The sequence below is a fragment of the Mirounga leonina genome, unplaced genomic scaffold (assembly GCF_011800145.1).
Source record: "Mirounga leonina isolate KUSES-001 unplaced genomic scaffold, KU_Mleo_1.0 Mir_174, whole genome shotgun sequence".
In the NCBI taxonomy this organism is placed as follows: Eukaryota; Metazoa; Chordata; class Mammalia; order Carnivora; family Phocidae; genus Mirounga; species Mirounga leonina.
Genome location: NW_023270451.1, coordinates 9672512 through 9684021, shown reverse-complemented (window position 1 = coordinate 9684021; position 11510 = coordinate 9672512).

Genomic DNA, 11510 nt, shown 5'->3' with positions numbered 1-11510 from the left:
TACCTTGTTTTTACAGCTGAGAAGTGAAGAAAGTCTGTGTTGGCAAAGAGATAACTAAGGGATATGTAAACTTGTTTCTTAAGAAATAAACACTAAACTGGAAATGGAAAAAAGGGGAGAGGAAAGAGAAGAGGGAGAAGGAAGGTGACTAAACAACAGAACAAAGAGGATAAAAGCTTCTATTGAACAGGAGTGTTTAAAAAATGGTGCTTATATAAATTTTCCTTGTAAGTGATATGATATCCATATAGAAATGCATTTTGCATTGGGGTTTTGATAGTTTGATACTTGTTTTGAGATTGTGTTCAGTCTCTGATATGAAGAAATTTAAAATTTCTCTCTCCATTATGCATCATTGTGTTTTTCAGTGCCTAGTTTTTTATGACAGAAATTGGGCAATTAAGACAAAGTATACTCATTCCATTTCAACTTATTGGGCAATAGTTGCATGATCCTCTGTTTGTAGGAATTTGTATGTCAAGGCTCATGTGACAGTTTCTTTATGGCACTGAAAGAAGACTGTAATTGTCTTTGTTGGGTTCCTCCTGCCTGCCCTTGTTGTATTCCTTATAACAATGAGTTTGCATTTATGAATCAGAAAATGACTAGTTCCTAAATACAAAGTTAAATTTAACCCCCCATGAAGGTACCAGCTGTCCCCAAGTGAGATAATTGCCATTATCCTCAGACCAAAAATTCCAGTTCTCCTTGAGACAGAGCCTTGAAATGGGAGTCCCCCAAGAGGCCACTTTTGATCCAGTGATCTCTTATCAGAGTATCAGAGAATTTCCACACACAAGAGCAGACTCATTTTCTTTTGTGATAAAAACCAAAGATTTCCAGAGGAGGCTATTCCAGACCCATTGCTCAAATCTGGCTTACTTGTTCCTGGTTTATTATCCAGGACATAGTGGAATGGTCACAGAACAGAACACAGTGAGCAGACGGTAAATTTTATGGTAGAGTTGACTCAACGTCTGAGAAATATGCAGTGGACAGTGTAGGGGCTCTTCACAGATCCTTTTGGACCCTTTTTACCATTCCTGTGGGAGGAGGGTAGGGTGTTAATGGTTTGTTGTATATTCAACAGTCTATCTCCTACCTCTCAACAATGACAGAAGACTGTCAGATGCTATGAAAACGAGCTCTCTGGCCTCCAGTTTGGGCACCTCTAAGGCATAGTGTATACTTCAGAGCTCCCTGTAGGCTGAAGACTTATGCTTGAGACTACATCTGCACTGTTGCTTGGCTTCCTTCCCTTCTCTCTCGTGCTTCCTCCAGCTCCCTAACCAGTATCCCCTGGGGGCAGTTCCTTAATAAATCATTTACACATATGTCCTTGGCTCAGGGTCTGCTTCTTTGGAACCTGACCAAGGCAAAAAAGTAAATGAACAGGGAGGAACAGGGAAAATAGGAATTTTCAAGTGTGAGATAGGAAAATAGATTACCAGAAGCCAGGATGGGAGAGAGTGAGATAATCTGGGAAAAAAGGAGTAGAAGTAGGTGAAGGAGGGGACAAAAAAGCAAGTCACTATAGTTTGGGACCATGGTATGTGGGGCCTTCATTTAGGGGTCCTGAAACATGATTACATATGAGCCCTGAACTCATACTGATTGGGGATAAAATTCTAACTTTGCCACTTCATAACTGTGTAACCTTTGGCAAGGTGTTTTACTCTCTAAGCTTCTATTTTTCCATCTATGAAATGAATCTAAAATTTAACCCTTAGAAATACTTTTACATATGGAAAGAAGTTTTATACCTAAAGGTATTTATTAGAGCATAATTTAAAGATGAGTTTCCCTACTGGGGGTGATTTTTTTTTTCCCTAGGGCACATTTGGCCATATCTGGAAACATTTTTGTTTTCACAGCTTGGGGATGGGGAAGTTACTAGTGGGTTAAAGGCCAAGGATGCCACTATACTCTTAGATGCAAGAGACAGCATCCCACCTTCATCCCCAACAAAGAAGTATTTGGACCAAAATACCAATAGTGCCAAGATTGAGAAACTTTAGAGCAACAAAAAGTTGAAAGCTAACTAAATATTTAAAACAATAAAAATAGGTAATGATTAAGTAAATTATAGCGCATCTTCTAGATGATGTGCCATAACTGAAAATACATTATTTTGTTAAAGATTTTCATTGACTCCTATGATGAGACTATAATAACATAAAAAGTGCTGAGAGTCTGTAAATCATATAAGCTCATTCATTCATTCAAGTCATAATTTTTGAGAACTACTTCATGCCAGGCATTGGACTAGGGAATTTATAGTTGTGAAAGAGACAAGTTTATTGCTATCATGAATTTACAGTCCAGTGGAGAGAAAGGACCATAGAAGATGATAGATAGATAGATGATAGATAAAAAGAAGTTATGGAAAATTTACTCATTAAAAATAAGAATATAAAGTAGATGTCTGAATAATTAAAATAATGAATAAAGTATGATAAACATAAATAAATGAAGAGCTGACATTTCGACTGAGATCTTAATGACTAGAACCATGAAAGGATGGAAGGGAGAGCATTCCCAGGCAGAAGACCCTAAAGTGATGAGAACAAATTTGGCAGTTTGAAGAACATAGATGTGAAGAGCCAAAGCAAAGTATGGTTAACAATACAGACTATGGAGAAAAATAGACTTGAATTGGAATTCCTGCTCTGTGTGATATGAAGTAAGATGTTCACTCAACATTGCTTCCTCATCTGTAACTGGAGATAAGAAAACTTCTCAGAGTCATGATGAAAATTAAATCAGATAATATATGTAAAGTGCTATGCCTTTTATATAGTAAGTACTCAATAGTTTTAATTGAATAAAAAAATCAAGATTTAAACATATGCATATGATATAGACTGAATACAAAAAATATTCATATATTAAACCTACATAATATTAAACATAACACATACTATAAGGGTACAGAAGGTATAAGTATAATAGATTTCATGACCTCTAAGATCTTATCTGATGATACCAGGTCTGTGAATTCTTGTACAACAGTAAGTGACAAATTGTACAACAGTAAGTGATAAATAAATGATATTTATTTATCATTATAATAATAAATGACATGTTTACCTATTCATCTCAGTTCTCTGAATCAATGAAGAATGAATATCTAGTTTACTAAAGTATGAAAGTATAGTGAACACAAAGTGGCAATGGGAAGAGCTCTGGACCTGTGACCAACAGATATTGGTTCTATCTTAAGCTCTAATGCATACTAGTTTTATTCTAACAAATCACCAACCAACTCAAGCATCAATAAAGAATGCATTGGACAACATGATCTCAAAGATCCCTTCTAATTCTACGATTCTAAATATTACAGATAATTTAGGAACAAAAGGCAGTTTGACCAGATATTAATTTAATCAAGTATAAAAGTAGTTTTATATAATACTATTTGTTCCAAAAAGAAAAACTAAAGAAATCTTCTGGATTAAGGAAAGTGTCTATTAATAACTTATGTAAAATAATATTAATTATGAGAATCAAAATACAGTGATTATAAACTTTTATTTTAATGCATTTGCTTTTAATTTAACTTTTCAAACAGAAGTGAAGATGGCCAGGTTTTTACAATAAGTAGTTTAAAGAGACAGGCAGTCACACAAGGAAACTCTATAAATACTTGCAGTGGAGAAAGACAAGTTGTCCTAGACATCATTGAAATAGCTGTACATTAGAGAGAGGCCATTCCTAACATTGGAACACATGGAATGTTCAGCTCAGATGCACAGATCCAAATTGGTGTACCAATATTCTTTTCATACCATAATTTAAAATAATTTTATCATGAATTCGTCACATCAGTAAAAGTGATTTATAAATATTTCATCGCATAGCAAAAAAAATGAATGGAAGTGAGGAAGGTACTGGCTTTGTTTCATACAATTTAACTGAATAAAGAACTTAGGTCTAAGGCTTTACAGAAAGTCACATACAAATAAGATAAGGTCAGGGTCAGGATCCACTTAAAATCCATTAAAATGTCATGAAGTCACTGCTCCACTACACATGAGAAGGTAATTGTGCTGTCAGGGGATAAAGAAAAATATCCTTAAAAGGAGATATAGAGACTTCCATAGTCTTTAAGACTGGAGAATACATAAACAATTTTACATGCATGTGTTTAGTACATATATCCTTATTTATTATTTATATATTAATTTATTAAATTAGAAGGCATAGTGTCTAATGAAACCCTATTTAAGTTCATAGGTGAACTTAATTCACTTCAAGTGAATTAAAGGGGTGGGGGAGGGGCGCCTGGGTGGCTCAGTGGTTAAGCATCTGCCTTCGGCTCAGGTCATGATCCCAGGGTCCTGGGATCAAGCCCCACATCGGGCTCTCTGCTCAGCGGGGAGCCTGCTTCTCCCTCTCCCACTCCCCCTGCTTGTGTTCCCTCTCTTGCTGTGTTTCTCTCTGTCAAATAAATAAAATCTTTAAAAAATAATAATAATAAATAAAGGGGTGGGGGAGCTTTGTTCAAAATAGTAGATGGAACATTTATATTTATGTCCTTTCCAAGTTTACTTTAAAATGATATTGAAGGGCTATGTAGCAACAGGTGAGCAGAATGGGGCTGTTCATGAGATTTTGACACACTTCTAGAAGACAGAAAGCATATGATAAAGTGGTATTATTGCAAAAGGATAGAAAAACTGTGACCTAGAAAATATGGGGATAAAGCAGCAGTTGGTGAGGAGAGAGTTAATATGTGCTGCAAACTACAGGAAGGTTCAGAACTGGGGATACCAGTAACCATAAAAAGTGGCAGATGAATTTAAAGTCAGTAGTTGGAATAATTGGCCCACTCCATTTATCACAACTGAATATAGAACACTTGGCAGCAGCTTTTTAACTCTTAAGATCAAAAATTAACCTTTAAGGGTTGTTGTATGTCTGGAAATAATCATCTTAAGACCAGCTACCATAAGACCATCTATTTTCTGATATTTAGGGATCCCAGTATGTAGCAATCCAATTTTCTGACTTTATTCCAAATAGTCTGGCAATCAGCAAATACCTCACACATCAGAGAAACTCATAGCCATGAGTCCACATAAATGGACAACCAAAGTTCACAGGAAAGTTTAGAAAAATATGAAATATGAAAAAGCCAAAGTGAACAAACAAATAAACCCCAGGGAAACAAATAATTCACAAAAGAGAATAAAACATAAAAAAAATATGTAATAGGGTCCTTAGCCTTTGGTAAAGAATATACTGTACCCATCATATAAGAATAGGATTCTGTGACAAAAGAATAATCAGAGAACAAAAGCAATCTCCTAGCAGTTAATAATATATTGCCTGCAAACAATTCACTATGAAGTTTAGAATATAAAGTCAAAGATATTTCTCAAGAAGTTAAAAAAGTTAAAATAAATAGAAGATGAATCCTGGGGACAGAATATCATATTAATAATTCCTAATGGTTCCTAATGGTTCTAGGAACCATGAAGGAGAAAATACTAGGAAGAGAATTAAAAATAAATTAATTAACAATCATTTCTGAGATATAAACACATAGTTTTACAGATTAAAAGGGCTGAGGACTTAGTGGAGTATGTGAAAAAGATATACATTTAGAAAACTATTGTAAAATTTCAATATGGCAAGGAAAAAGAGGAGTTTGTAAAAGGCCAAACTGGTTTACTACAAAGGAATAATAATAATCAACCTGGTATCAGACTTCTTTACAAAATTGGATCCTGGAATAAGGTGGTACAATGCCTTCAAAGTTGACCAGTCTTCATACTGGAACACATGGAGATATGAAGAGAATGGTGAGCAGAAAACTCATCACCACACAGTTAAGGTGTGGGATATTACTTTCCACATAATCTTTTTAAAGGAAGTTCCTTAAGTGTGAGTTGCAGAAAAATGAAAGTGTAAATGGACAAACTAACACAAAAAGAGGAAGATGGACATATAGAATGTGGAAAAAAGAGAACTGAAACCTTGGGAGTTACAGATATATACCAGAATATTTTATAATCAGCCAAGACTGCAGCAGGAGAATAAAAGGTAAAGATGGGAATTATTTCATAAGGAAGAAAAAGAATTTCATAGGTTTGTTATTTTGAGAATTTTGAAAAACGTAAAACTTGGCAAAAGCAACAAAAAAACGCACCTTAAACTGCAGTAAAGATATAAATAATGGAATGAATGAATAAATAAAACTCGATGGAAAAGAAAATGTTATCACACCATAACATGGTTCCATGATAAATACTATTTAGGTTGTCATGAATAAGAACCTCATACTGCCTTTCAATTTTAAAAAGTAAACTGTAGATGAAGACCAGAAGCATTAACTATTATTGTAGAACTGAATAAAATATAACCAACCTTAACAACATGTAATAAAATGCTTACATGACTGAAGAGAGAAAGTTGGAGAACTGAAGAAAAGGTTGTGTGTGGTAGTAACATACAGATCCTACAAAATGAGAATTCAAAGGATACTGGCTATTGTTAATGGAATAGCAAGAGTATAAGAATATAATTTACAACAGAAACAAAACCAGAAGTAACAATAATCATAATCTTACTCTTTTTTTTTAAGATTTTATTTTTTATTTGAGAGAGAGAAAAAGCAATAGAGAGAGAGAGCATGGGCAGGGGGAGAGGGGCAGAGGGAGAAGCAGACTCCCCATGAGCAGGAAGCCCGATGCAGGGCTCGATTCCAGGACCCGGAGATCATAACCTGAGCTGGAGGCAGATGCTTAATGGACTGAGCCGCCCAGGTGCCCCTGTAATCTCACTCTTACAGAGAAAGGAGGTTGAGAATAAATTAAATATTGTATGACTTCTCTGCTTCCACCTATCATTCTATGAACCTAAAAGATCACCTCTGAAATTGAGTAAGAAATATTAACATACTTTTACACATGTTTAAATGTAGAGAGTGGAGGAGAGGGCCTGGGTGGCCCAATCAGTTGGGCACCAGACTCTTTATTTCGGCTCAGGTCATGATCTCAGGGTCATGGGATTGAGCCCCGTTTTGGGCTCTGCACTGGGCATGGAGTTTGCTTGGGATTCTCTCCCTCTCTCTCTGCCTCTCCTCTGCTCTCTCTCTCTTTCTCTTAAAAAAATAAATAAATAAAGCCGAGAGTGGGACTAGAGGAAAACAGGAATTAGGCAGAGAACTGTTACTTCTTTTATTATAAGTCCATCTGTACTATTTGCTTTTTAAAATTGGTGCTACTTAAAAAAAAAAAAAAAGCTTTCATTTTGTAATATTTTAGATTTACAGAAAAGTGACAAAGATAGTATAGTACACTGTTCTTTCCAGTGTTAACATTTTACATTACCATGGTACATTTGTCAGAACTAAGAAACTGACATTGATACATTACTATTAACTGAACTCCAGACTTTATTTGGATTTCACTGAGTTTTTCATAATGTCCTCTTTATGTTCCAGATCTAGAATCCAGGGTTATACAATGCATTTAGTTTTCAGGCCTCCCTAGTCTTCTTTGGTCTGTAGCAGTTTCTCCGTCTTTCCTTGTGTTTCATGACCTTGACAATACTAAGGAGCACTAGACAGGTTTTTTACATAATGCCTTCTAATTTTATCTGTTGTTTTCTTACTATTAAGCCATGGTCATGGGTTTTGGAAAGAACACAACAGGTGGAGTGCCCTTCTCTTCACATTATCTCAGAAACGTGCTATCTAAATTATATCACTCATGATGCTAATCTTAATTACTTGGCTAATGTAGTGTTTTCCATGGTTCTCCACTGGGTAGTCCCTATTTTCTCTTTTGTTGCTCTTTTCTTTGGAAGTGAGTTATTAAGTCTAGGCCACAAGCATGTGTGAGGACAGGAATTAATCTTCACCTTCTGTAGGGGGTAGTGACTACACATCTTACTTGGAATTCTTCTGAGAAGGAAAAAATTTGTCTTTCAACTATTTATTCATTCAGTCATTTATATCAGCATGGCTCATGTATACTTATTTTATACTTTAGATTGTAATCTAGTATTATGTTACTTATTTTGTTGCTGAAATTTTTCCAAGTGTGGCCATTTGGGAACTCTTTTAAGTGGGGTTTCTTTGAAGTTTTTCTATCATTTCATTTTTGAGGTGTTTCCTTACTTCTTGGAAATACAAGATGATCCAGGCTCTTTTGTTGATTTATTTTTGCCCTGGTCTTAGAACCAGCCATTTCTCTTAAGTACCCTGGTTCCTTTTTATTAGAGAATAGTATTCAGAAACCAAGGTCTAGATATTAGATGTGCTTGTTATTACTGTGGTGTTATTGCTTCTAGGACTTTTCAATGTATATAGCTAGGTATTTTATGTGTGTATACTAATCTATATATACATACTGTATTAAGGTTCTCCAGAAAAATAGAACCAGTAGGATGTGTGCATTGCAGAAAGAGATTTATTTTAAGAAATTGACTCATGTTGTTTTGCAGGCTGGTAAGTACAAAATCTTCAGGATGGGCCAGCAGGTAGGAGACCCAGAGAAGAGCCCATGTTTCAGTTCAAGTTTGAAGGACATCTGCTACAAAATTCCTTTCATGCTCAAGAGAGATCAGTCTTTTATTTCACTTAGCATAGTACCATATAGGTTCATCTAGGTTATTACAAATGGCAAGATCTCATTCTTTTTATGGCTTAGTAATATTCCATTATATATATATATGTGTGTGTGTGTGTGTGTGTGTATATATACACACACATACAATCACATATGTATTTATATATATGTACCACATATTCTTTATCCATTCATCTATTGGTGGACACCTAAATTGCTTCCATATCTTGGCTATTGTAAATAATGCTGCAATAAACATAGAGATGCATATAAAAAAAATAACAGAGAAGGAGTCTTTTTGTTCTATTCAATCTTTCAACTGATTGGATGAAGCCCATCCTCATTATAGAAGGTAATCTACTTTATTCAAAGCCACTAATTTAAATGTTAATTTTATCCGGAAACATTCTCATAGAAATATCCAGAATAATGTTTGACCAAATATCTGAGTACTGTGGCTCAGTCAAGTAGACACATAAAATTAATCATCACACATACATATCATAACTTTGTTTCCAGTATAAATATATTTATATATTAAGCTAAACATGAGATGATATTTATGTCTCTGACTCTAATCCAGTCTCAATGTTATTTTTATAAATATGTGTTTTTATTTTTTATTAATATTTAAGACATGAAACATCTTGACTTTCATTAATGACTATGAAATTGAGAATTTTAAATTATATATAATCAGAAAATGCTTGAAATTAGTGAAGCAGGGAAATAATGACTCCTAATACATGTCAGATACTTCATACTTTTTATTTGGTTTAAGCTACACAGTTGTGGGAGGGAAACATCATTGGATAAGTCGGGAATCTGAAGCTGAGAGAAAATAAAGAACTTGTTCAAGTTCTTATAGAATGTTAATTTACAAGTAGTAGATCCAGAGGAAAGAAAATAACAAAGTGCAGGCAGCAGGAGAAGAAAATTAATTAACATTAAGTTCCTAGGGCTGCTGTAGAAAGTGTCACAAACTGGGTGTCTTAAAACATCAGAAATCTATTCTCTCACAGTTCTGAGGTTAGAAGTCCAAATTCAAGGTATCAGGGGTGCCATGCTCCCTTTGAGTCCTCCATGAGGGAATCCTTCCTTGTCTCTTCCAGCTTTTGGTAGCCTCAAGTATTCCTGGACTTATGGGAGCTTAATGCCAGGCTACCACCTTATTTGCAAGGCCTTCTTCTTTTAAAGATATAACTCATATTGGATTAAGGCCTACTCTAATGACCTCCTCATTTGGTTATCTGCAAGGACTGTTTCTAAAAGGTCCATTCACAGGACTTCAACATATCTTTTTGAGGAGCACAATTCAACCCACAATTCCTCCTGAGTGATGCTAATACAATTCAGAAAGTCACTGAAATTGTGGTCAAGACAATGCAGCCATGATTTGCTTGGAGAGAGGACATCCCAGGGGATGGAGCAGGGCTAGATGGTGGTGTTGACCTAAAAAGGATAGGGAGGGACGGAGATTCTGTCTTTCCTATGTTTCATTCAGATTTATTTCCTTACCTAGTTTTCATTGTTTTCAAATCTTAATTGAGGTATAGGAGTGTATATGCTAAGAATATAAGTTGTAAATGCTAACAGAGTTGTTCCTTGCAAAATTCCTTGGGACAATCTGATGCAAACTGAACAGCTCTCTGTTAGAAAGTATCAGAAGTGGGGAATAATGTATTTCCCTGCACCTCCAACCTACTTTGGAATTGTACAAAGCAAAACTTTGATTCCCTAAATGTTTCAGCAGCAGGCATGGGGGTTTTTGACTCAGAGATGAGGGTAAGGAGTAGTATAAAAGGAAAGAGACAGTAGGTACAGGTGCCAGGGTGGCTGACTGTATTTATTTGTAACACCACACCACGTAAGAAGCATTTCAAGAAATGCTATTATACTCTACATTTTTTGGGTTAAACTATTGTACAAATTGGCAAGTTCATAAAATATGGATCATCCATGTGATCTGATTAGTCACCAGGTTGAGATGTCCGAGGAAAGTAGATTAAAAAAAAAAAAAAGATAGGGACACCTGGGTGGCTCAGTCGTTAAGCGTCTGCCTTCGGCTCAGGTCACGATCCCAGGGTCCTGGGATCGAGCCCCGCATTGGGCTCCCTGCTCCTCGGGAAGCCTGCTTCTCCCTCTCTCACTCCCCCTGCTTGTGTTCCCTCTCTCGCTGTGTCTCTCTCTGTCAAATAAATAAAAATAAAATCTTTAAAAAAAATAAGATTTTATTTATTTATTTGAGAGGGTAAGAACGAGAGAGAGCACAAATAGTTGGGAGGGGTAAAGGGAGAAACAGACTCCCCACTGAGCGGGGAGCCCAACGTGGGGCTCCACCCCAGGACCCTAAGATCATTACCTGAGCCGAACACAGATACTTAACCGACTGAGCCACCCAGGCGCCCCGGAAAGTAGATTTATATTTAAATTTCTGTCAGTCTGTGATATCTTAGCTTAGAAACGGTGAAACTGAGCAGTGGAGAGATTATTTCTTTCAAGTCTAAATATGAGGAAAATGTTAAACTTTAAAAGCAAAGAGCATTTATTTGCCCTTCCAAATCTGAGATTAAAACATGGCACATTCAAGGCTCCACTGAATGTTAACAGAGCATTGTTTAATGACTCATTGTTTAAAGATCACTTTCTCCATTAAAAGTAATTTCTTGTGTTTAAATTGTATATACTCCCACCATATTTTAGTTTGATTCAAATCATTATCCTAAATAAAACTTTTAAAAGGCTGATAAGGGAGGAATTGGAAAAAAAAAAAGAATAAAAACAGCAGATGATTATGGGCTTAGAGAGTTTTAAATGAAAATGGATGGTAAAAAGAATCAAATATACATTTTCTGTATAAATATGTCATGTAACCAAAATGTACCCAGGAGATACATAAGGTATATAAAGAACATAAATCCCATGGAGAAA